Consider the following 26,834-nt stretch of genomic DNA (forward strand, 5'->3'; position numbering starts at 1 on the left):
TACCGATATGGAAGAGAAAATCCCAATACTCAGTCCCTAATCCTGCTCCGTTCCACATACCGCCAATCATCTCACCAACCTGAGGCAAGTACTAGACACATACACAACATTCATCATATTTCACAATTACAAAAAAAAAAAAAAAAAAAAAAAAACACAGACAAAATCACACACACTGTAAGGTGTCAGGCAAATCCAACACCTTCCATGAAAACCCTGACATGATAAGCAAATCCAGTAGTATGTCACCTAGCTCCGAATAAATCGTGACATTAAATTAACCAAAGTAATACGAGTAACGAGTGAGCAAATGGAATACGACAGACTAACACAAGAATGTCTAAATGTATGTCATATCTTCCCACCGTAAGACAGACGCAGTTCCGAGGGGAGAAACGAAAACAGAAGCCGAGAGCAGAACCGTGTTAAGCTAGAAGGCCCTACGATAAGGGACAGACGGACACCCACGTCGCCAGCTAACCGCTAGGACGACACCACCCGCAAGTTTTAGCGTGAGACTTTTTCGCGTCTCTGTTACGTTGCAAACTTTTAAAAACATTGCCCCACCACGAAAAGGAAAACGTTTCTCACTGGATAGACAGAGTTTTTGTAGGCGGAGCTTAAGGTTAACATTGAGACCCTGATTGGTCAGATGAAAAGACAGCCAAACAGTTTTTTTTTAAAACCATCTTGCGTAAATTGTAGTAAGGAGAAGTTAGGAGAGTGTTACTTCCGAGACGGTGAGGTGAGCGGAGCTGTGCTGCCCGTCGCCCCCTGACGAACACCGACAAGGTAATGAACGCACGCGATGCCGCATAATAGCGCATAAAGCTTCTCTCAGAACTGCAGAAGTCTCATCTGTTACATCTCCTTTTTGCGTAATACTAGTGTCGATCGTCAATTAAAGCTCATGGTGTTCACATTTGCCACTTTAAGTAAAGATCTGAAACGCGATGATTATTCTGTTATATAGTTATTGAGAAGCCACATCAACCACTGTAATTTACGACAAGTTAGATAAGTAATTAAAGATAATTGAGGGTCACTGTGGACCATTTTGATAGTTTTCTCTCTTGTGAAACTTAATTTAAACCTAGATTATAGATGTGATATGGCATAGGTCATCCTTCGATCCATTGTAGAACTTGGAAACCCATTCAGGGAATATTCGTTCACATTTTTGTTGAACGCAGTTGGTTTTTACCACCCTGTATTAAAACATTTCCTTTTATCAATAGTCCAATTTATAAACGATGTTTTGTGAGTAGAATAAAATTTCCAATGGTAAACTTAACTGAGTTTTCGACGTTATTTTACCAGCTAACTAAAAATAGGAAAGCCTTGAACCCATTCCACTAAATTTAGTTAGTATTAAGATTCCTTTGCAGGGAGTGCAGTGGAGCTGACGCTGAGATCATTAAGTATTTGGTTATATCATCGCTAGTGTCACTGAACTCTTCTGAATTCTACATGTAATGTGTGGTCTGACGTCTCCTTACCAGCAACAGGTCCCAGGTTCAAACTTGTCAATTCCCTAAAAAACACGCTCAGAGCGTCGTTGCGCGAAAGTGGTAGGGAGACACGATATAGAACAGACACCACGCAGAATGTTTAGAACACAAGTACACAGAGGAGTAAAAGCCGGTAGGCTACAGACTCCCCCACACACTTCCCCAAAGAGGGGAGAGTATAAGATGAGAGTGAACGATATCCTGATGGACTCTGGTGGTCGACTCTGTGCGGCTCACTTCGTTACCGTCGCTCACGTACGCCAACGCCACTAGCCCAACGCCATGTCCGGACGCGGAAAGGGAGGCAATCTGGCTGCTGTGGCCAAGCTTCAGCTCACGCTGGCGGGAGACGGCTGGGGCAATAAGAAGAACCGAAGCAGACCGCAGCACAAGAGGCAGTGCTACCGCTGCCAGAAGGTCGGGCACGTCACCAGGACATGCGGGACAGAGTCGCCTGTTTGAAGGGTGCCAAGGCGCCTGACACACGTGACTGTGACAAACCGCGAAACATCGCTCCCACGTGCGTGAACTGCGGTGGTGCGCACGCTGCAAATTCTCGCAGATGCGCATACTTGAAGCAGCAAATATCCACAGCCACTAGGAAGAATGCAGCACATGGTGAAAAGTGTGCGGCCACGCCATCCCTCTCCATAGGGGGAAACAGACCGTGCCACGAAGAAGACAACGTGGCTGGAGTTTCACCCAGCGCCGTCACCGAAGACGCAGTGGCTGCTCTCAAAGCAGTGGAGGCAGAGAGGGCAGCCATGCAGAAGGAACTCATCGCTGTTCACCGGCAGCTTCAACAGCTGCGGGAAGAACAGGATGATGCGGAAGAAGACACCCGCCCACGACTCCACAGTGGGACGACAAGCAGGGGTGGATGTGGCGACGCAAACTGACGTCCCTCGGGAACCTGTAGCAATACAGGAAACCGGGGAGGCTGCTGGAGAGGTTGCTGAGGAAAAGGAGGTGGTGGTACAGCAGCTGGAAGAAGAGAACGACGAAAAGGCTTCACAAGTCGCTGCTGAGGCTGCCAAACACGGCAAATACGACCACCTGCCGCTGCCAGACAACACGCGAGCGGCTAAGCTGGTGATGGACATCCTAGCGCAGTCGCTGCGAGGTGGAACATATCCGTATCTTTACCATCCGTACCCGTTTACCCCTCCTGATGCTCCCAAATACCAGCCATATGACTTTGGTTGGCAGCCGCAAATCTGCTGAATGTCGTCTCCAAAAGGGACCTAGCTCTGATTAATTCCCATCCGATCTTCACGCCACGGGACTGGCAATGCATCATTGATATAGTGCCAAGAGCGCGGACCAATGAGAAACATCGCTAGTTTTACTAGCAGTACCTGTTACTATATTCTTGCCTTTCTCGGGCAAACCAAGTTTTTCTCTTGTTCCAATTTTAACCTTCACCACATCTGTTTGGAGTAAATGTCGACCGAGAGCGAGAGTGAGAGCTATCCCGACACTTCTCCTGAAGATGATGGAGACGCATTACATCGAAACGTTGCTACGAGACGACGACGCTACTCAGCTGACAGCCCGTGAAGACTTCATACATCTAGGACGTCTAAATCGCTTTATTTGTAATGGGAAACAAGCCTTCCCTTGATCCTAGGCGTCGTATAAAACACACACAGGGGGAGCAGTATTTGTTTGGGCCGACTTCATCTACAAATCATGGAAATGAAATATCAAGTCGAAACTTCAGTAAAGATGTCTGGGGACTCTTAGGTGAGACAGTCGGGTATATCGTTGTGGAAGTGGCGGAAGATGTGATTGTGACCACCACAGTGCATTAGCGATCACTTCACTCAAATCTGCACAACCGCTGTACTGCTAAGAGGAGAAGCAAAGGTAGCAAAGGTGGGTGGATCAAACTACTCCCACATACATTTATATACATCCAGAGATATCTTCACTTTCTCAGACAAAATCTGCGAGCTCCTATCAAATTTTAACTAAAAAATTAAATACAGATATTAAAAAAGCTAAGCTAGATAATTATATTACGAATACGATCACTGACATTCAAGAACTTCTGTCATTTTAACTCTGTTTCAGAAACATGTATCTTCAGTAGTTTCTCTCAGTCTGCTTGCTGAGTACCTCATCTCGTCTCGTCATTCATTGGTTAAGTTTTCATTAGTCTACTTATTCTGTTCCTTTGTGAAGCTAAGCTTGCCCCTCGGTCTTCATTTGCCTAATTTCTTTGCTTTTCTTTCTGTTCCCTTCTTTTTAATACACCACTGGCCAGATCTCCTCCTCTTTTAATTTCCGTGATCCTGTTGCTTAGTACACTAAATTTACGGTAAATAAGCTGTCCACTCACTGAAACTGAATCGGATTTCTATCACTTGCATTTCTCCTTGACCCTCTCTAATCGATTTCCAAAAGTATGCTGGCATATTCACTTCCTCATTGGCTATGTATATCCTTCTGAGCTGGAATGTACCCTCTCTGCCACAGTATGACTGAACGGCTGCGAAAATTCTCAAAATCTTGGAACACTCTAGAACATCCTGGAGGAATTTGGAAACTTTGGGAACACTCTAGAGCATTACAGAACCTTATAGAAAATTCTGTAAGATTTAAAAAACATCTCCAGCATTCTCGAATTCTGGAAGAAACATTTCGGTACTAGATTCCTAGCTGCTCGCCAACTTCCCGTAAAAAATACTCTTGACACCCACACCTTCGAACGAATCCCCTTGTTGCTCCAAACCGAAACATTCCTGACGGATGTTGGGTGTACAGTATCATACCATACACACACGTGGTGCTCATTCCTAACGGATGTTGGGTGTAGGGTATCATACCATACACATACATAATGCTCGGTAACCGGGTTGAAGAGTTACAGCTGCACGAATGGACATACACTGATTACATACATTATACGTAACTCTATCTCATGTAACAGAAGTAAGAATGGACTGTGTAACGGGACATTATCCACTAGTATTACTGTTCTTCAACTGTAGTTATCGATACCAGTATTATTTTTCGAATTTTGGACAGGTCAGCATTATCTCAGATGCTTTTGTGATAACTTTCACATAGTTTTATGCAAAATGTTATATTTAAAGCTAAAATTTATGAAAAGGAATTACTTTATTTTCGGTATTACAATCGGTAAGTATTAGCTCTGAATGCGTAGTTAAAATTATTTTTTTAGAAACATTTCAAATTGCGAATATTTTGGAACACTTACAATTTCTGTTATTAATTACGCAATCTAATATTGTTTACTATGCCTCTGATGTGATTCGACGTATTTTTGTATTTTGGCCAAACAATGTAGTTTCGACTTCGTCAATGTGGTAATTCGAAAGACCGCATGATATGCTAAAATGCGACAAAATATATTAACCTCTCACCAAAAATACTGCAACGATCTTCAAATTTATTTAGATCAATTCTACCATGAGGCCGCAAAATGTGAGAATTTCAGCTTCAAGAATCAGACAAATAGAGCCAACTCTACACGAAAAGCTAAGTAAACTAGAAAGTTTCTTGTAATGTTCGCTCCTCTCAAATTTTTCATAAAAGACTTTGCTTATTGTGAACAGTACCTGGAAATAGGAAGGAGAGGGAGATTACAACAGGCAATTACAAAATCAATACTAAATATCGATATACTGAAACAAGAATTGTCATTATCATTTATGTTAGAAATTTATAGTATAAGACTGACACATGACAAGCGCTGAGTGATATGAGAAAATCTGATATGTGGCCTGAATGTTCTTTGAACATACGCTCTCAGAATTTCAGCAGTGAGGAGCGCTGCTATGTCAAGGGAGTCCTGGTTGCGTCTGCCACTGATGTTGGATGAGTTCAGCGTCATCTTTTCGTTCTTGCTAAAATAACTAGCGATACAGCGGTTTACTCCTATTCGAAGCCTCGCTACCATTTTACTAACACTACCTAGTAATGGTAGATACCCGACTACCGACTGCAGTCTTCGAAACTCGTGGGCGAGCAATATTTTCCCAACATTTCATACTGAGCATTAGGGTTTCGTACACTTGATTCAATGCGGCCGTTTCGCTTTAGATCGCCCCAGACCCTTAACCCTAGATATTTAACGATAATCACTGAATTCACCAACTGAAAAGACAATCTAGTAATAAAAAAATAATTCCCAGTAGGTTGTGTTTACGGACAGTTTCTTGTGTCTGTCCCAAATACCGATTATCTGAGGATTTTTGTTTCTTTCAGCATAATTTTTGTTTATTTCGGCATATCTGCGGTTGCGCCTACCTTGTATAAAAAGGCATCAGCTAGAAATTGCCTCGGAGAACTTCCGACCAAGTCATGTATGTATACAGGGTGCTAAAAAAAAGTCTGATTTGGAGAGAGGGTTGTACCCACTGTTACAAACATTTTGCATTTCTTGCTTTATGTTTTCGTTATCTTTAAAGGCAAAGACAAAAGGTGAAGAGGTAGCCCGGCGTAGAGCCTGAGCCTACCGTCATGTATTTTTGATTTTCAGGTGTTAAACATAAGATTTTTCCTGTTCCTCAGTACGAGGAAGGAGTTGCTCTCTGCCAGTGAGCGGAGGTAGCCATTTTGGGCAATGTGAATAAGTAGAGAGTATGTATTTTCTATGTACATTGAAGAGAAGAATATAGCATTATTTTATTATCTGAAAGATCGTATGAGTTATTTTAAGTAGTAATGTAAGAAGAAGAGCTGAAACCCAACTATGTACTTCGGAAAATTCACGAAGATCCGATTGACGCAACACGGACACTGTCAAGATTTTGTAGGTGGATACGACGATCGGACATAATATTATTAATTGGTAAGCATAATATACCACAAGAGAAAGACTATTTCATTTATGTGAAACTAATATAAGAGAATTCTTTACCCGTTAACAGGCATAGCTCAGCTTATTGTGCTTGTCCGAGTGCCGAAAAAATAATCTCAATTTAATGTACCTAAAAAGCCATACATTCCAGTTTTCATTATTTATTATATATATTTTTTATTATATTATAAAGTGGCGACAAGTGACAGGCACGATACGTAGTTGGAAAAACTGAGTGTTAGTATTGTTAAGACAATGAATATAAATACATGTATGTTAATAATTTCTTTATGTTCCACGTACACTGATGAGGCGATGGAGACGGTTATGTAAAATAATAAATAAATTAGAAGGAAGAAGGTAACAATATCTAGAGTGGACAACAAAGCACAATAGAGGAAATACCAGTTACAAGACAACAATCAGGCGGGAGTGCGCAATGCATATAGAAAATGCGTTGCCAGGAGACCTATTAGAAAACCCAAGCACCTATTTGCTAAAACCCAGAACCTAAAGCTTCAGAGGTTAACGCACTTGCGATTAATTAGAGGGAATGACATTCCCTTATCAGTAAGAAAAGCATATTGAGTGAGCAACAATTGAGATTACAATTACAAATAGCTGTATATGCATTTTGTCGCACGAGAATTAGCGCGGAAGTAAAATCTAATTAAAGAAAATATTATTTTTGGTAACTCCAGAGGCGTCAAGATTTCTATAATGGATGGACAAAACACTAAGGAAATCAACAAAAAGAAAATGTCATTCCAAAATTAAAATGCCAATGTAGTAGACTTGCATTTGCAAAACTCAATAATGAGGGCTTTTGAAGCGTTAAGCAGTGATTATTTGGATGCTGGGCGCGACATGCCATTGTTGCATTCGACGACCATGAATACAGAACATTTCATTACAAGCAATACGTTGATTACAATAGACGAAATTAATGACGCCTCAAGGCAAGAGAATATTTTAAATGAGAGTAGTACGCGTAGTACAGACGCAGATGCTGACAGGCGTAGGCCGGAAGTCAATAGGGAAGATATGCAAGCTTTATTTCGAGTCTTAACAGAAACAATACAAACAGGCATGAGCGCAATGAAAGAAAACATAAATTCAAAAATGTCGGGTTTAGAGACTAATTTGAACACAGTAAATTATAAAATGTCAAGTTTAGAGGCAATACAAGTAGACATGAACACAATAAATTCAAAGATGGCGAATTTAGGCATAACACAAACAGACATGACTAATATGAAAGCAGATATGACCACGGTGAAGTCCGAGATCGGAAAGGTAAATGCAAACATGACACACATTTCAGGCGAAGTACAAAAAATGTGCTTAGAACTCAATAATTTGGATACGAAGTTCACACAGCAGATTTCGCAAATCTCCACGGAAGTGGGTAGGAAAATTGACGAACAAGTACAAACTTCAGTTGACGATATGAGTAAGAAATTAAAAGATATAGTGGAAGAGAAATTTGAGACACTAACACACTCGAATGGACAGTAGCTATCCGGAATCAGAGAAACTCAGGATAACTTACAGGTAATGCAAAACAATACGCAGGTTAACATTCACAATGTACAATCAGAAGTAGCGAAACTGCATTCTTTCTGTGACGACTTGCCAGAAAATGTAGACAATATCACAGTGGTGATAGGATTACTTAAGTTAGAACATAAAAAAAAATCAACTCAGACATTGTCCAACTTTACGAAACAGTAAAGAGTAATACAAAGGATGAAAACACAACGTTCGCGGAAAAATATGTAGGCGAACAGCGTACTTATGTAGAAGCGGTAAAGGAATTAATGGAAGACAAAGAGGAAGAAATCTTAAAACGCGTAGAACAGGATATCAGACAGGTAGAACAGAGGTTAAGGGACGAAACAGTTAGCAAACAAAGTGCGATAATATCGTCGGGGACGGTAAGCGGAGCTAGCCATCCGGCGGTGAGAGAAATCAGTAGCGCGGACAGCAAAGCCCAACCCACTCCGCGCAACTGCATGCCGACGAGCGACGCGAGCAACGGGCAAAACTTTTGTAAAACAGATATGTCATCACCACAGGTAAATGATGTTCCGCCTTGCTGGACAGCGTTATTAATGGACGAGAGTTTAATAAAACATCGACAGTTTCCTGTATTTTCAAATAAAAAAAAAAAGCGCACGTACCCAGTAGTATTTGTACGAGCCTTAAGGAATGTACTGTCTATAACTTGGACAGAAGCTCATAAGATCAAATATGTGGTAGGACACATCGAGAGTGACGCCCTTTTGTGGCCTACAAAAATGTCTGAACTTTGCGAGACATGTGATCAGTTTGAAAGTGCATTTTTAGATAAATACTGGTCAACAGCTATCCAGGAGAGATTAAGATTACCTGCAAATGTTCGGGAAAAATTAGTAAACGTTCCGGAATATGATCTCGAGTATTTTCTCTGAGTGCTCGACTCAATAGATCTAATTCATGAGGGTGGGCAAAGCCATGCCTAGTTATCGTAACCGTAATGAACACAACCCAAATGGGAAGAACAACTACGGTAACGGCAGTGGCTTTGGAAACTACACTCCTGGAAATTGAAATAAGAACACCGTGAATTCATTGTCCCAGGAAGGGGAAACTTTATTGACACATTCCTGGGGTCAGATACATCACATGATCACACTGACAGAACCACAGGCACATAGACACAGGCAACAGAGCATGCACAATGTCGGCACTAGTACAGTGTATATCCACCTTTCGCAGCAATGCAGGCTGCTATTCTCCCATGGAGACGATCGTAGAGATGCTGGATGTAGTCCTGTGGAACGGCTTGCCATGCCATTTCCACCTGGCGCCTCAGTTGGACCAGCGTTCGTGCTGGATGTGCAGACCGCGTGAGACGACGCTTCATCCAGTCCCAAACATGCTCAATGGGGGACAGATCCGGAGATCTTGCTGGCCAGGGTAGTTGACTTACACCTTCTAGAGCACGTTGGGTGGCACGGGATACATGCGGACATGCATTGTCCTATTGGAACAGCAAGTTCCCTTGCCGGTCTAGGAATGGTAGAACGATGGGTTCGATGACTGTTTGGATGTACCGTGCACTATTCAGTGTCCCCTCGACGATCACCAGTGGTGTACGGCCAGTGTAGGAAATCGCTCCCCACACTATGATGCCGGGTGTTGGCCCTGTGTGCCTCGGTCGTATGCAGTCCTGATAGTGGCGCTCACCTGCACGGCGCCAAACACGCATACGACCATCATTGGCACCAAGGCAGAAGCGACTCTCATCGCTGAAGACGACATGTCTCCATTCATCCCTCCATTCACGCCTGTCCTGACACCACTGGAGGCGGGCTGTACGATGTTGGGGCGTGAGCGGAAGACGGCCTAATGGTGTGCGGGACCGTAGCCCAGCTTCATGGAGACGGTTGCGAGTGGTCCTCGCCGATACCCCAGGAGCAACAGTGTCCCTAATTTGCTGGGAAGTGGCGGTGCGGTCCCCTACGGCACTGCGTCGGATCCTACGGTCTTGGCGTGCATCCGTGCGTCGCTGCGGTCCGGTCCCAGGTCGACGGGCACGTGCACCTTCCGCCGACCACTGGCGACAACATCGATGTACTGTGGAGACCTCACGCCCCACGTGTTGAGCAGTTCGGCGGTACGTCCACCCGGCCTCCCGCATGCCCACTATACGCCCTCGCTCAAAGTCCGTCAACTGCACATACGGTTCACGTCCACGCTGTCGCGGCATGCTACCAGTGTTAAAGACTGCGATGGAGCTCCGTATGCCACGGCAAACTGGCTGACACTGACGGCGGCGGTGCACAAATGCTGCGCAGCTAGCGCCATTCGACGGCCAACACCGCGGTTCCTGGTGTGTCCGATGTGCCGCGCGTGTGATCATTGCTTGTACAGCCCTCTCGCAGTGTCCGGAGCAAGTATGGTGGGTCTGACAAACCGGTGTCAATGTGTTCTTTTTTCCATTTCCAGGAGTGTATAATGGTCGTGTGCGTATGAATGAATGGCATCCGTATGCACAGTCAGGCCACAACAGAAATCCGTACAATCGGTTTACTCATCAGCCACAGGGTGACCGAAGGTACGAAAATAAATATCAGCCCCATAGGTACGGCAAAGACCGAGACAGGAGAAATTCGAGAAAAAACTTTGACACTAGGCTAATTACCACGATCGGAATACGCAACACAGGGATCCGAGAGAGAACCGACAGCCCGTACAGTCAAACCGAAACAACCGGGCCACGAGCTGGCTGGAACGCGAACATACGGTAAACATACACTACTGCCCATTAAAACGGCTACACCACGAAGATGACGTGCTACACAAGCGAAATTTAACCGACAGGAAGAAGATGCTGTGATATGCAAATGATTAGCTTTTCAAACCATTCACACAAGATTGGCGCTGGTGCCGACACCTACAACGTGCTGACATGAGGAAAATTTCCAACAGATTTCTCATACACAAACAGCACTTGACCGGCATTGCCTGGTGAAATGATGTTGTGATGCCTCGTGTTAGGAGGAGAAATGCTTACCATCACGTTTGCGACTTTGATGAAGGTCGGATTGTAGCCTATCGCGATTGCGGTTTATCGGTTTATCGTATAGCGACATTGTTGCTCGCGTTGGTCGACATCCAATGACTGTTAGCAGAATATGTAATCGGTGGGTTCAGGAGGGTAATACGAAACGCCGTGCTGGATCCCAGCGGCCTCGTATCACTAGCAGTCGAGACGACAGGCATCTTATCCTCATGGCTGTAACGGATCGTGCAGCCACGTCTCGATCCCTATGTCAGCAGATGGCGACGTTTGCAAGACAAAAACCATCTGCACGAACCGTTCGACGACGTCTGCAGCAGTATAGATTATCTGCTCGGAGACCGTGGTTGCGGTCCCCGTTGACGCTGCATCACAGACAGGAACTCCTGCGGTGGTGTACTGAACGACGAACCTGGGTGCACGAATGGCAAAACGTAATTTTTTCGGATGAATCCAGGTTCTGTTTACAGCATCATGATGGTCGCATCCGTGTTTGGCGACATCGCGGTGAGCGCACATTGGAAGTGTGTATTCGTCATCGCCATACTGGCGTTATCACCCGGCGTGATGGTATGGGGTGCCATTGGTTACATCTCTCGGTCGCCTCTTGTTCGCATTGACGGTACTTTGAACAGTGGACGTTACATTTCACATGTGTTACGACCCGTAGCTCTATCCTTCATTCGATCCCTGCGAAACCATACATTTCAGCAGGATAATGCACGACCGCATGTTGCAGGTCCTGTACGGGCCTTTCTGGATACAGAAAATGTTCAACTGCTGCCCTGGCCAGCACATTCTCCTGATCTATCATCAACTGAAAACGTCTGGTCAATGGTGGCCAAGCAACTGACTCGTCACAATACCCCAGTCACTACTCTTGATGAACTGTGGTATCGTGTTGAAGCTGCATGGGCAGCTGTACCTGTACACCCCATCCAAGGTCTGTTTTACTCAATGCCCAGGCGTATCAAGGCCATTATTACGGCCAGAGGTGTTTGTTCTGGGTACTGATTTCTCAGGATCTATGCACCTAAATTGCGTGAAATTGTAATCACGTGTCAGTTCTAGTATAATATAGTTATCCAATGAATACCCGTTTATCATCTGCATTCTTCTCGGTGTAGAAATTTTAATGGTCAGTCTAGTAGAAGTGACGGCAGAAAATGAAACTATACCTTTACCGCCCCCAGGAAATAGTAATCGAGCATGACTAAAGGAACAAGGTAATGAACTGCCAGTGTGCCATAGTGCTAATATGAGCGACATAAACACTACCACGAACAGGAGTAGGAAAGAGGAAGTAGACACTGAAACAAACCTACACGTGCAGCATATCCAGAATCTATTTTTAACGTATGATAAGGAAGCAGAAATGAAAGATTTGTTTGCTGAAGAGAAAGAAACAACTCGCAAGGCGAGTGAAATCATTCAAACAACAATAAAGGTAAAGGTGGGAAACACAGATATACCAGTTGTTTTGGATACTGGTGCGTCAACAATCCTGATGTCAACCAGCTCGCTTAAAGAGACAGCGCTGGAAACAAATGTACCTACGCTACTCGTAGAGAACTGTAAGATCGTAACGGCGATGGGAAGCAAATCTAGTTATTAAATTACAGGCCAGCATACCCATTAGCATATGTGGTGTAATTTTGCAGTGCACTTTCTTGTTGGTAGACAAATTTGTAGGGAACTGTTCATTATTATTTTACTGCACACTTGGTATGAAGATGTCAAGAAGGTGGCGCTCGGTTCCTCTCCAGCTAGGGGGTACAATATTTATATTTCCGGTATCATCTCCCTCTTCTACCATCCCGTTTAGCCAATAACGAAACAATTTTCTTCTACTATCTAACATGCAACCTAGTGAACAGAGATTTTCCTCGTAATTTTGATATACTTTTTTAAGACCTAAATATCTAGAGAAGCAAAGGAAACCTTTTGATATACCTTAAAGAAACACAGAATATCCAATAAGAACTGAAACAACTATGCACAATACTGAACGAGCGAGAATCATTAGATGACGCAGGTATAGTACAGCAGGCGAAAAAACTTAAACAAGAGCTATGGAAAAAAAGGCATTCACAGCGCGCGAGCTTTAAGCGAGAGGTATGCGCGATAAAGTGTACTGAGACGCGCAGCCGAGCTTGAAGCCGAGCTAACATTAACAACTATATGCGAAGCGGCAAATTGCTGATCTTAGGGGCAAGGTATGCAACAAGCAAGGTTGAGTTCAGTGTCCCCTTTAAGATGCGCAAAGACAGACTGCCCACCGTGACGGAAACCATTTCAGAATTTATGCGAATCTGCATCTACGGCGCGCAGCCAACTGGACAAAACAGAAGCGATACGAAATGGAGTGCCTATCAGCTGATTACTATGACGTAAATCAGTTACACAAAAACGATTTGAGGCATTTATTCACATGTAGGAGACTATACTGTAAAGAGCACTAATTTCAAGAGTATATCTTTAGTTTAAGCATGGATGTACATAGTTAGAAATAAGTGTAAGTATTCAAAGGAGAAGAGGATATATACAGGTAATGACCTATCCGACAATATAAAATTAAGGCAAGTTTAAAAGAGAAGTAATAAAATGTACACTTAATAGAACGCGATTAGCAAATAACTAAGCGACTTACATACAGCACGTAAGTAAGGGACGATGAGGAAGGTAGAATGAAATATACACACAGAAAAATGCGTGTGACAGACGTAAACCACAAAATAACATATCGTACAAGATTTAGCGAGAGGAACAGTTGTGCACTTATAGAACTACACTTCTTTAGAGACAACACTATAAGTAGCGAGCTTAATGTACAGGGAGAACACATACCCGCAAATTTGCTATTACAGAATTCACTTACGTTAGTTGCTATTAATGACATTGCACCTTATAGGAAAAGCATAAGCAGCAAAATAAAACTGTGAACATGAATCGTACAACAAGCAGGATTCGAGAACCAACAAATACGCACACAATGTATTTACAAGAACTTAAATCAAGAAACTGAGGTAAGTACTGTATGTTTAAAAAGCGACATGGAGAAATAAATGAAATTTCACTGCTGGATAATACTTGTAAGTAGAGCTAGTGTGAAAGAAAAATGGTTCAAATGGCTCTGAACACTATGGTACTTAACATCTGAGGTCATCAGTCCACTGGACTTAGAAATACTTAAACCTAACTAAGCTAAGGACATCACACACATCCATGTCCGAGGCAGGATTCGAACCTGCGACCGTAGCAGCAGCGCGGTTCTGGACTGAAGCGCCGAGAACCGCTCGGCCACAGCGGCCGGCTAGTGTGAAAGATTTTAGACTCGATTGGAGGTAAAAAATAGTTAATCTACGTTTGTGGTGACATATCATACATGGAGTGAATCTAGGAAGAGAATGAAAGTGTTTTTGAGTAATATGAGTTTATTTATATTTGTGGGAAGAAATGGTTCTAGCGTGAGAACCCCGTATGTTACACATGGGTATACATGGAGATTTATGTGAAAGAATTTTAATGAGTAATTATATGGGTATACGGCAATGAATATGAAGATGAATATTACAAGAGTACTTAGGAAACGACCACGAAGGTGACGTAAGAAAGAATAGATCATATAGTTTTAAGTCTTTGGATGAATGGTTGTACGAGTGGAGTAAGCGAAGGACGATGATGCATGTACGCTAAGTAATTGTGAAAACGAACATCTCGAAGAAGCAGTGAAGAATAAAGAAGAAATAGTGAAGTCAATAGTAACAAAGATACACTGTACAATTAACGTACACCAGAGCACAGTGATTTGATACACACACATCAGAATGTAAAACAACTTAGTAGAAACATATTTCCTTACAGACTAACTGTTACAGCTTGTGCAATTATAAGGTGAATATAAATGAAAATATGATACACGATTCGCTAGAGGAATGAACACAAAATGCAGTGACAATATTGTCTACACAGTTCTTGACACACGCAGAAGTGAAAGTACTACTATAACGCAATCGCCTTCTTCTATAGTGGGAATGAATTATGAGTGGAATTACACATGACAAAAATACGATAAAATTACCGGTCACGTGTTACGAAGGTAAACTTGTATATGTCGTCGCACCTTAAGGGAGAAATACGGCTTGAAATATGTGCATATGAATGTGAAATGTTACGACGATTAACCAGCAGTGATGAAGTCAGGATTGTCAAGCGATAAAATATCCCATACACTCTCTCACAAACGAGCACTTGTAAATATTTTAGATAATATGAAGATTTGTCAAATGCCAAGGACAGAATAAGTACACTAACGACGCACTACAAGTAACAATTCTAGAAGAAGCTTGATCTCTGAAGCAGACCCTAGCAAATCCATTTTCTTCATGTAGTGAGTAGTGCTGGAACGTATTTTCTGTGTGTAGTTGTGAAGGTGAAAACGCACAGGAGGTCGGTTCTTCAAGACAAGAGAAGAAAATGCAAAAATTCAGAATAAATGCAAGACTCCTTGTAATTTACTTATTAGTGTCTAAAACGATACCTAACATGGAACCCATATATGAAATGTGAATTGTACATTTATTTGTCACCTTCATTATTGTCAATGTCTATGTCTACGAAAAAATGTATGTACTATTTTCTATGTGTATTTGTGGAGGTAAAAATGCACAGGAGATCGGTCCTGCAAGACCTGAGAAGAAAATGCAAATATTCAGAGTATATTCCTTCTAATTTACTTATTAGTGTGTAAGACGGTACCTAAGATGGAATCCATATATGAATTGTGAATGTGAAATGGACATTTATTTGTCAGCTATACTATTGTCAATGTCGATGTCTACGAAAAATATATGTACTGTTTTCTGTGTGTAGTTGTGAAGGTAAAAATGCGCAGAATATCCAAATATAAATGAAAGATTCCTTCGGATTTACAATTAGTGTGTGAGATGGTGCGTGTCATGGAGTCCATATGTGAAATGTGAATGTGAATTGCAAAATTATAGGTCAACTTTATTATTGACAATGTCTATGTCTATTTAAATGTATGTACTATTGTCAATTTTATGTGAAATTTTATTCTTGAAGAAGAACCATTTATGTATGTATGTGAAGTGCAACGCGATGGACGAGTAAAACACTCGCACGTGTGAAGTGATACAAAAACAGTACGGCCTGATAATAGTGAAAATAGTGGCTGAGCCGTGATAAGAGTAAACGCTACACTCTAGCGAAGTGAGTACAGTGAGTGTGATACGTGTGCGACGAAGTCAGAGTAAATCCGTATAACCACTAATAGTTGTGTGAGGACCGCCGAACTAGAATGCACAACGGAAGATAATGCCGAATCCTGCAGTGCGGCCCTTACGTTCAATTCCACTGGTCGAAAACGTCGTCTAGGTTCGAGATGATGTATTGGTACTCTTCGGGTTGAACGTTGTAGCTGAATCCATCGTATCCAATATCTGGACTGGCGGGCATATACAACACCGACGTCATAAGCCTGGAGCGACATTACGATGGATGCGCGGGCAGTGCTGCTGCTCACGTGGAGCTTGCGTCAATGCGACGGGCGCGTAACAAAAAAAATGGTGATACGACAACTTAAAAAATGTAAAATTTTTCCCCTGTTCATGCAGCTTAAAAAGTGTAATGAGAAATAACAGACTAAGACGTTAACACAACATGGACGTGCAATTATGTAGTAGAAGTATATGAGAATGTATTTATGTGTATGAATTTGCAATGAACAAAGAAATGAAACTCTGTAGATACCCTTGTAGTAGCGTAAGGGTATTAAAACTCCATTGACTTGCCCCAAGTGACCGAAATGAGCCCCAGGTAAATAAGGCTACTGTATACTGTCTCCCTAAATAAAGATACTTATTTCCGACAGTATGGAGTAGGGGGGGGGGGAATTTGTGATAAACCTTTTGCGTTTTTTTGCTTTATGTTTTCGTTTTCTTTAAGGACAAAGACAAAAGGTGAAGAGGTAGCCCAGCGTTGAGCCTGTGCCTACCGTCATGTATTTTCGATTTTCAGTTATTAAAAAATAAGGTTTTCCTGTTACTCAGTACCAGAAAGCACTTTCTCTCTGCTAGTGAACGGAGGTATTCACTTTGGGCGACGCGCATATGTGAATAGTAGGTATTTTCTATGTAGATCGAAGAATATAGTATTATTTTACTAAATGAAAGATTGTATGAGTCATTATTTCAAGTACTAAAGTAATAAGAACTAAAGCCTCTTTGTGGTCTTCGGAAAATTTACGAAGATCGGATGAACGCAACATGGACACGGGCAAGATTTGGTAGGTGGATACGGCAATCGGACATAATATTATTAATTTGTAAGCATATATATACCACAAGAGAAAGACTATTTCATTTATGTGAAACTAATATAAGAGAATTCTTTACCCGTTTACAGGCATAGCTCAGCTTATTGTGCTTGTCCGAGTTCCGAAAAAATAGTCTCATTAATTAAATACGCTGACGATGAAGAGGAGAAGGGATTTATCTAGGCGGCAGAGAAGGTAAGGGAATGTGAAGCCAAATTGTTAAAGCAGAGCAAGGGAATGGCTTGAAAATTACAGAAAGAGGGATAAATGCTGAATAGAGATGAATTCAAGTTTCTATGCCGAGGAAGAACTTTTTAGCGCCCTTTATACATGTAATAAGTAATGAAAAATAGAATGTGTGGCTTTTTACATATATTTAATTAACGCCATGACGAATACACGCTTCCAATGTGCGTTCACCGCGATGTCGCCAAAGACGGATGCGACCATCATGATGCTGTAAACAGAACCTGGATTCATCCGAAAAAATGACGTTTTGCCATTCGTGCACCCAGGTTCGTCGTTGAGTACACCATCGCAGGCGCTCCTGTCTGTGATGCAGCGTCAAGCGTAACCGCAGCCATGGTCTCGGAGCCGATAGTCTATGCTGCTGCAAACGTCGTCTAACTGTTCGTGTAATTGGTTGTTGTCTTGCAAACGTCCCCATCTGTTGACTCGGGGATCGAGATGTGGCTGCACGATCCGTTACATACATGCGGATAAGATGCCTGTCATCTCGATTGCTAGTGATACGCGGCCGTTGGGATCCTGCACGGCGTTTCGTATTACCCTCCTGAACCCACCGATTACATATTCTGCTAACAGTCATTGGATCTTGACCAGCGCGAGCAGCAATGTCGCGATACGATAAACCGCAATCGCGATAGGCTACAATCCGACCTTTATCAAAGTCGGAAACGTGATGGTACACATTTCTCCTCCTTACACGAGGCATCACAACAACGTTTCACCAGGCAACGCCGGTCAACTGATGTTTGCGTATGAGGAACGGGTTGGAAACTTTCCCCATGTGAGGACGTTGTAGGTGTCACCACCGGCGCCAACCTTGTGTGAATGCTCTGAAAAGCTAATCATTTGCATATCACAGCATCATCTTCCTGTCGGTTAAATTTCGCTTGTGTTGCACGTCGTCTTCGTCGTGTACCAATTTTAGTGGCCAGTAGTGTAGTATTATTATATTAACTGAAACATTGTATGAGTTATTCTATCAAGTATCAATGTAATCAAAAGAAGTGAAGCCCTTTTGTGTGGTTCGGAAAATTTACGAAGATCCAATTAACGCAACATGGACACCGTCAAAATTTTGTACGTGGATACGGCGATCGGACATAGTATTATTAATTGGTTAACATAAACACACCACAATAGAAAGACTATTTCATTTATGTGAAACTAATATAAAAGAATTCTTTACCCGTTTACAGGAACAGTCTAGCTTATTGTTATTGTCCGAGTGCCGAAAAAATAATCTCATTAATTCATTATATCTAAAATGCCACACACTATTTTTGATTATTTATTATAGGTATACAGCATAAAAAAAAATTCGGATGTTGAGAGAGGGTTGTGGTTGTGGTTTGATGCGGCCCGCCACGAATTCCTTTCCTGTGCTAACCTCTTCATCTCAGAGTAGCACTTGCAACCTACGTCCTCAATTATTTGCTCGACGTATTCCAATCTCTGTCTTCCTCTACAGTGTTTGCCCCCTACAGCTCCCTCTAGTACCATGGAAGTCATTCCCTCATGTCTTAGCAGATGTCCTATCGTCCTGTCCCTTCTCCTTATCAGTGTTTTCCACATATTCCTTTCCTCTCCGATTCTGCATAGAACCTCCTCATTCATTACCTTATCAGTCCACCTAATTTTCAACATTCGTCTATAGCACCACATCTCAAATGTTTCTATTCTCTTCTGTTCCGGTTTTCCCACAGTTCATGTTTCACTACCATACAATGCTGTACTCCAGACGTACATCCTCAGAAATTTCTTCCTCAAATTAAGGCCGGTATTTGATATTAGTAGACTTCTCTTGGCCAGAAATGCCTTTTTTGCCATAGCGAGTCTGCTTTTGATGTCCTCCTTGCTCCGTCCATCATTGGTTATTTTACTGCCTATGTAGCAGAATTCCTTAACTTCATTGACTTCGTGACCATCAATCCTGATGTTATGTTTCTCACTGTTCTCATTTCTACTACTTCTCATTACCTTCGTCTTTCTCCGATTTACTCTCAAACCATACTGTGTACTCATTAGACTGTTCATTCCGTTCAGCAGATCATTTAACTCTTCTTCACTTTCACTCAGGATAGCAATGCCATCAGCGAATTGTATCATTGATATCCTTTCACCTTGTATTTTAATTCCACTCCTGAACCTTTCTTTTATTTCCATCATTGCTCCCTCGATATACAGATTGAAGAGTAGGGGCGAAAGGCTACAGCCTTGTCTTACACCCTTCTTGATACGAGCACTTCGTTCTTGATCGTCCACTCTTATTATTCCCTCTTGGTTATTGTACATATTGTATATGACCCGTCTCTCCCTATAGCTTACCCCTACTTTTTTTCAGAATCTCGAACAGCTTGCACCATTTTATATTGTCGAACGCTTTTTCCAGGTCGACAAATCCTATGAAAGTGTCTTGATTTTTCTTTAGCCTTGCTTCCATTATTAGCCGTAACGTCAGAATTGTCTCTCTCGTCCCTTTACTTTTCCTAAAGCCAAACTGGTCTTCACCTAGAGCATTCTCAATTTCCTTTTCCATTCTTCTGTTATATTATTCTTGTAAGCAGCTTCGATGCATGAGCTGTTAAGCTGATTGTGCGATAATTCTCGCACTTGTCAGCTCTTGCCGTCTTCGGAATTGTGTGGATGATGCTTTTCCGAAAGTCAGATGGTATGTCGCCAGACTCAAATATTCTACACACCGACGTGTATAGTCGTTTTGTTGCCACTTCCCGAATGATTTTAGAAATTCTGATGGAATGTTATCTATCACTTCTGCCTTATTTGACCGTAAGTCCTCCAAAGCTCTTTTAAATTCCGATTCTAATACTGGATCCCCTATCTCTTCTAAATCGACTCCTGTTTCTTCTTCTATCACATCAGACAAATCTTCACCCTCATAGAGGCTTTCAATGTATTCTTTCCACCTATCTGCTCTCTCCTCTGCATTTAACAGTGGAATTCCCGTTGCACTCTTAATGTAACCACCGTTGCTTTTAATGTCACCAAAGGTTGTTTTGACTTTCCTGTATGCTGAGTCTGTCCTTCCGACAATCATATCTTTCTCGACGTCTTCACATTTTTCCTGCAGCCATTTCGTCTTAGCTTCCCTGCACTTCCTATTTATTTCAATCCTCAGCGACTTGTATTACTGTATTCCTGATTTTCCCGGAACATGTTTGTACTTCCTCCTTTCATCAATCAACTGAAGTATTTCTTCTGTTACCCATGGTTCCTTCGCAGCTACCTTCTTTGTACCTATGTTTTCCTTGTCAACTTCTGTGATGGCCCTTTTTAGAGATGTCCATTTCTCTTCAACTGTACTGCCTACTGCGCTATTCCTTATTGCTTTATCTATAGCGTTAGAGAACTTCAAACGTATCTCGTCATTCCTTAGTACTTCCGTATCTCACTTCTTTGCGTATTGATTCTTCCTGACTAATGTCTTGAACTTCAGCCTACTCTTCATCACTACTATATTGTGATCTGAGTCTATATCTGCTCCTGGGTACGCCTTACAATCCAGTATCTGATTTCGGAATCTCTGTCTGACCATGATGTAATCTATTTGAAATCTTCCCGTATCTCCCGGCCTTTTCCAAGTATACCTCCTCCTCTTGTGAGTCTTGAACAGGGTATTCGCTTTAACTACCTGAAACTTTTCACAGAACTCAATTAGTCTTTTTCATTCCTTGTCCCAAGCCCATATTCTCCTGTAACCTTTTCTTCTACTCCTTCCCCTACAACTGCATTCCAGTCGCCCATGACTATTAGATTTTCGTCCCCCTTTACATACTGCATTACCCTTTCAATATCCTCATACACTTTCTCTATCTGTTCACCTTCAGCTTGCAACGTCGGCATGTATTCCTGAACTATCGTTGTCGGTGTTGGTCTGCTGTCGATTCTGATTAGAACAACCCGGTCACTGAACTGTTCACAGTAACACACCCTCTGCCCTACCTTCCTATTCATAACGAATCCTACACCTGTTTTACCATTTTCTGCTGCTGTTGATATTACCCAGTACTCATCTGACCAGAAATCCTTGTCTTCCTTCCACTTCACTTCACTGACCCCTACTATATCTAGAGTGAGCCTTTGCATTTCCTTTTTTAGATTTTCTAGTTTCCCTACCACGTTCAAGCTTCTGACATTCCACGCCCCGACTCGTAGAACGTTATCCTTTCGTTGATTATTCAATCTTTTTCTCATGGTAACCTCCCCCTGGGCATTCCCCTCCCGGAGATCCGAAGATAAAAGCATCCGGAAGATAAAAGCAGGAACTGTCTGCCGTACAGTCGTGCTTTCCAATTGCCGACAAGAATAATACACCGTAGAATTGCACAGAAAATTGAAGACCAGTTTGAAATATTGGTTAAAATTGGTGTAATATACAGGGAAAGATTGGTAATAAACAACAGTAACAATAACCAACATAGAACAATTGGAATAGAAAACCAAGAGATTAGTACCCCGATGAAAATGGATGTAAGGCAATGACGTAGTTTTTCTATCGTTCTATTCAAACTGCGTATCGAAGGAAATAAAAGATACAAAAGAATGATTCGCATATGATATTAAGCTTCAGAGATACAGGACATGAAAGATAGCATTTGCTGATAACATTGCTAATCTCAGCGAAAGTCAGTAATTAATACATGACGTTTTGCGCAGACTAACAGTCTAGTGAGCAGATAATATGGACTGAGAGTAAATCAAAGAATGACGAAAGTACTGAGGTGGGCAAACTGATAAAATAATTTACTGCTCGGGACAATCAAACTAGTTTCAAACGAAACGACCCGTTAGGGATCAGCTTTAGATCAAAGTTGGGGTTTCATGAAGTGGGCTAAGTGATGTAATCATTACACCTTCAAATCAAAATAGTGTGCGGTGAAAAAAGCAAAGACGATAGTAGCATGCGAGCACAGTCAAAGAGAACATTTCGCGTGAAGGGAAGTCAACAACTCTAAAAAATATGGCTTAGTTTGGAAAATAAATTTCTGAGAATTTGCTTGTGGAACAACTACTGTGTAAAAGTAAATGATGGACTGTGGAAAACGTGAAAAATGAGAAGAGTTGCGGTTTGAGAGAAGAAAGGTCAAAGTTAAAGGGAGTGATGGAAGGAGAAGTCCTCTGCAGTATTATCGAGGACGGGAACCTAAGAAAAACAGTGTCTAGAATAAGAGAAGGAGCGATGCGACATGTGTTGAGACATCAGGGAGTAACTTCCATGGAACCATAGAAGGAACAAACTGTGGGGAAGGACACAGTTAATTTAGTTAAGTGCTTCTTTGAGATGGAGAGCTTGCCACAGGAGCCGAAGCAGGCCACATGAAAACAGATGGCTGAGTGACCTTTAAATAAGTAATTAGTTCCGATATTGTTACTAAAATTGAATTCATTAGTAATAATATCCTCTGCCAGTAGTGGGATTATATCGATGTCATACAGATGTTGGAATCTTAAGAATTGTTTAAATATCATTTAGGGGTTTAAACTGAAGAGTATTTTTTGAATGTCACAGAAAATGTAACTGGCAGTGGAAAGCGCTGACGCGGGAACGCTGCTCCATCCTTTGGTGTAGTAGTAGTCATGTTAATGGAAATTTGAAGCAGTCAGAATAACTGCATGTGAAATTGCCATCTTTTCTGATATCACATCATATTTAACAGATATTTCGATCGTGATTCCCGCTGTTCAGTATACCTATTCTATGTCATCTCTTTCCTGCTCTTTCCACGACAGTAATAAAGGAAAAAAAGAAATACACGGCTGTTACATCATATCCAGTGTGGTCTACAATTATTCATGTTATAAAATGAAATGAAACAACGGCACTCAACTGAATTATTGAATAAACGTCAAGATTTTTTTGGTAATGTTATTGCATAACATTATTATTAATATTTTTATTATTTATTTTATGGCCTTCATTGGACCACTCTAGTCAAAAATACAAAGTTGTAAACCAGTTTTTACACAGGGATACGATCTGGCTCAACAATAACTTAATATGATATTTAGGTAATATAATTATTAGATTCTATTCTTGTATGAAAAGTGTTTTGCTCTTCTGTCTGCCCAATATTTCTTCATTCTTTCAGATATTTTCTTTCTTTCTTGATCTGAGACCACTCTTCCTGTACTCCTTTTATTGATTTTCAATTGTAGTCTGGTTTGCGGGTCTTGCAATATTCAGGTTTTCTCTGTCTTGTTTTTTAGGTCATCTACTGTAATTTGGAGTTCTTTTATATCTTCCTTAATTTCTGTGATCCATTTAATGTCGCTCTTGCTATTCCACAATTTTTGTATTATTTTTTTACTAATTCTGTTTCCTGGAGTTCTCATCAGATGTCCAAGGAATGAGATGTGTTTCTTCCTGATCGTGCTCATGACCAGTTCTATTTTCTTGTATACTGTTTCATTTGATGCTATTTTCCAATGTCCATTCATTTTATAGTGTTTATTTATACATGTCCTACTTATTCTTCTTTCTATTTTTAGTATTCCATCAATTTCTGCTGTATTAGTTGTTTTGAAGATAGTTTCAGCTGCATACGTTATTTCTGGTTGTGTAACTATTTTATAGTGTTTTAATTTTGCATCTATAGATAGGCTATTTTGTTGTATGTAGTTTTGGTAATGTAATTTGCGTAGTTCGGTTTTCTTATTCTATTCTGCCATGATGGCTTCTCATTTGGATTGTATGTTATTATTTCCCCTAAATATTTAAATTTATCAACAATTTTGATTTCCTGTTCTATTGTAATTTTGTTTGCAAGTGGTGGATGATTTAGCATAAACTCCATTTTTTCCAATGATATTCTAAAGCCTACTTTCTCTGCTATTTCTTGTAGAGATTTCACTTGTTGCCTGGCTTCTTGAACGGTGTTGGCTGGGAGAGGAAGATCATCAACGAATCCCAAGCAGTTTAAGCTAATATCTTTTGCACTTCCAATTCTTATCATCTTTGGATTGTCCCTGTACCGTTCTCTCACTATGTATTCGAGCGCACAGTTGAACAGTAATGGTGATAGGCAGTCACCTTGTCTTAAGCCTCAATTTATGAGGAAAGTTTCCGAAATTTCTCCTCTAAACTTCATTTTTGATTTGGTGTTGGTTAGAGTGAGTTGTATTACTTTAATTAGTTATGGATGGAGTCTTAGATTTCTCAAAATTGTTAATACTAAAGGTCTGTGCAGACAGTCATACGCCTTCTTAAAATCTACAAATGTTATTGCCCGAGGTCTGTTCCGTTTCTTGTGGTATGCCATAATCAATTTTAAACTAATTATCTGCTCTGCACAGCTTCTCCATGGTCTGAAACCTCCTGTTCTAATTGCTCCTTGATTCTTTCATATAGGATCTTGGATAGAATTTTGTATGTGCAATCTAGGAGAGAGATTCCTCTGTAGTTGTCTGGGTTGCTCTTATCTCCATTTTTGTGTAATTGGTGGATGATAGCTGTGGTCCAATGTTCGGGGAATCGTTCTGTTACCCAAATTTTTGTTAGAGCCATGTGTAAGGAGGTCTTGACTGTGTCACTTGCAGATTTCCACATTTCAACAAAAACCTGATCTTCTCCACATGCCTTATAATTTTTTTGTTCTTTAAGAATTTTTTCTGCTTCTTGGAAAGTTGGAGGGTCTAGTTTGTTACGTTTGGTTTTTATTGGGGTATTTATGTTGATTTGTAATGGTTCCTTGTGTTCCTCGCAATTCAGAAGTTTGTTCAATGCTTTTGTGATGATTTCTGCATTTTCCTTGTTACTGTGTGTCATTCTTCCACCTTCATCTTTCAGTATTTCTGTAGGGGCCTCATATTGTTGTAGTTGTTTCCCAAAGATTTTATAGTAGTTGCTGGAGTTGGTTTTACGATAATTACCTTCTATAGAGTTTATAATATCTTTATGGAATGCTATCTTGATTCTTCTAATATTTTGTGTGAATTTTTTTCATTCATTTTTAGGTTGATGGCATTTTCTTCAGTTTTGTGTGTTTGCAACTTTAACCATGCTTGGTGACTATCTTCATGGAATTTGTCACATTCTGATGTCCACCATACCCGTTTCCTTCGTGGGTCCAAGGGAGCTAAAGTCTCTGCTTCTTTTTTTAGGAGTAAGCACTTGTTTTTCTAGATCATCTGTTAGATGGTGTGTTATTTGTTGGTATTTATTATTTTTAATTAGCTGATATGGGTCAAACGTTGCATAACAATTAACTCTATAGTGCTCAAAAAGTGTAATAATATTAACGCTATTTTGTCGAAAGTCGACTTGTTGAGAAACGTGGCTGTTGTACTTAAGGTTTATAATTAATATAAAAAACAGCTACCAGCCACATGTATGGTTTAAAAAGGTTTATTCTCTTCAGACCATGACCGGTTTTGGATTTTTTCTTTACAAATCCATCTTCAGATGGCAGATTACAAGCATTCTTGTTTGGACCTAGTTTTTCTTTGTGTTATTCGTTTGCTGCACTAGGAAAGAAAAGAAATATTTTTGTTGTCATATCGGTAATGGTATTACTACGAAAGATTTACATCTTTTACAAAATCTAATTGCTCATGAGATGGTTTTTATAAACATTAGTAAACTTGCAGGATTAGTGTACTTACGAGCTGTGTAGTTCTGTCTGACGAAATATTCGTGCGTTTATGTTTCCGATCGCCAGCTTGATACACTTTTCAATATGCACTATGTAAGTGCTATTCCAGTCAATGGACGTCACTTTAAACCTCATCATCTTAATTACAAACGCAGCACACTCGAATAACGTTTACAGAACGTTTCCCAGCTTCACATTACAAACGAAAACAATATTTGCAAAGAGCTTACAGTCATAACGATGTTAACTTACAGATGCTGTATAGTCGATATGGGTACAGTAAAACATCTCTTTGCTATTATATGAAATTAATCTAAAACGGAATAAATAAAATTACATACAGATAAGATTACAAAAATTATATGTAGTACAGAATTACTGTGTGTTACTAATTAGTTGTTACAATAGTAAGAGATAAATTCTAATATATGACATAATATGCACTGCATATGTTTTCAATTATGCATTTTTTTTTGTGACATATAAGCAGTTTTTGGGGCCTGTATACTGAATGTTTTTGATGGAATATTGGACTTAAGTTAATTTAAAAAAAGTAAAAACTTCTTCAAAGTTATTTAAGAAGGGGGTGTTAACTGACTCTGTCTGTTCATTCAAAATGAGATCAGGGAACCTGTTTTTATGTGTATGAATCTCAATCTCCTCTAGGAGATTCAATGTGAAACCTTTGTCTTTGAGGTGTAATATCTGCAGGTTGTTTTCTATATTCTCA

The sequence above is a fragment of the Schistocerca piceifrons genome, chromosome 6 (assembly GCF_021461385.2).
Source record: "Schistocerca piceifrons isolate TAMUIC-IGC-003096 chromosome 6, iqSchPice1.1, whole genome shotgun sequence".
NCBI classification, from domain to species: Eukaryota; Metazoa; Arthropoda; class Insecta; order Orthoptera; family Acrididae; genus Schistocerca; species Schistocerca piceifrons.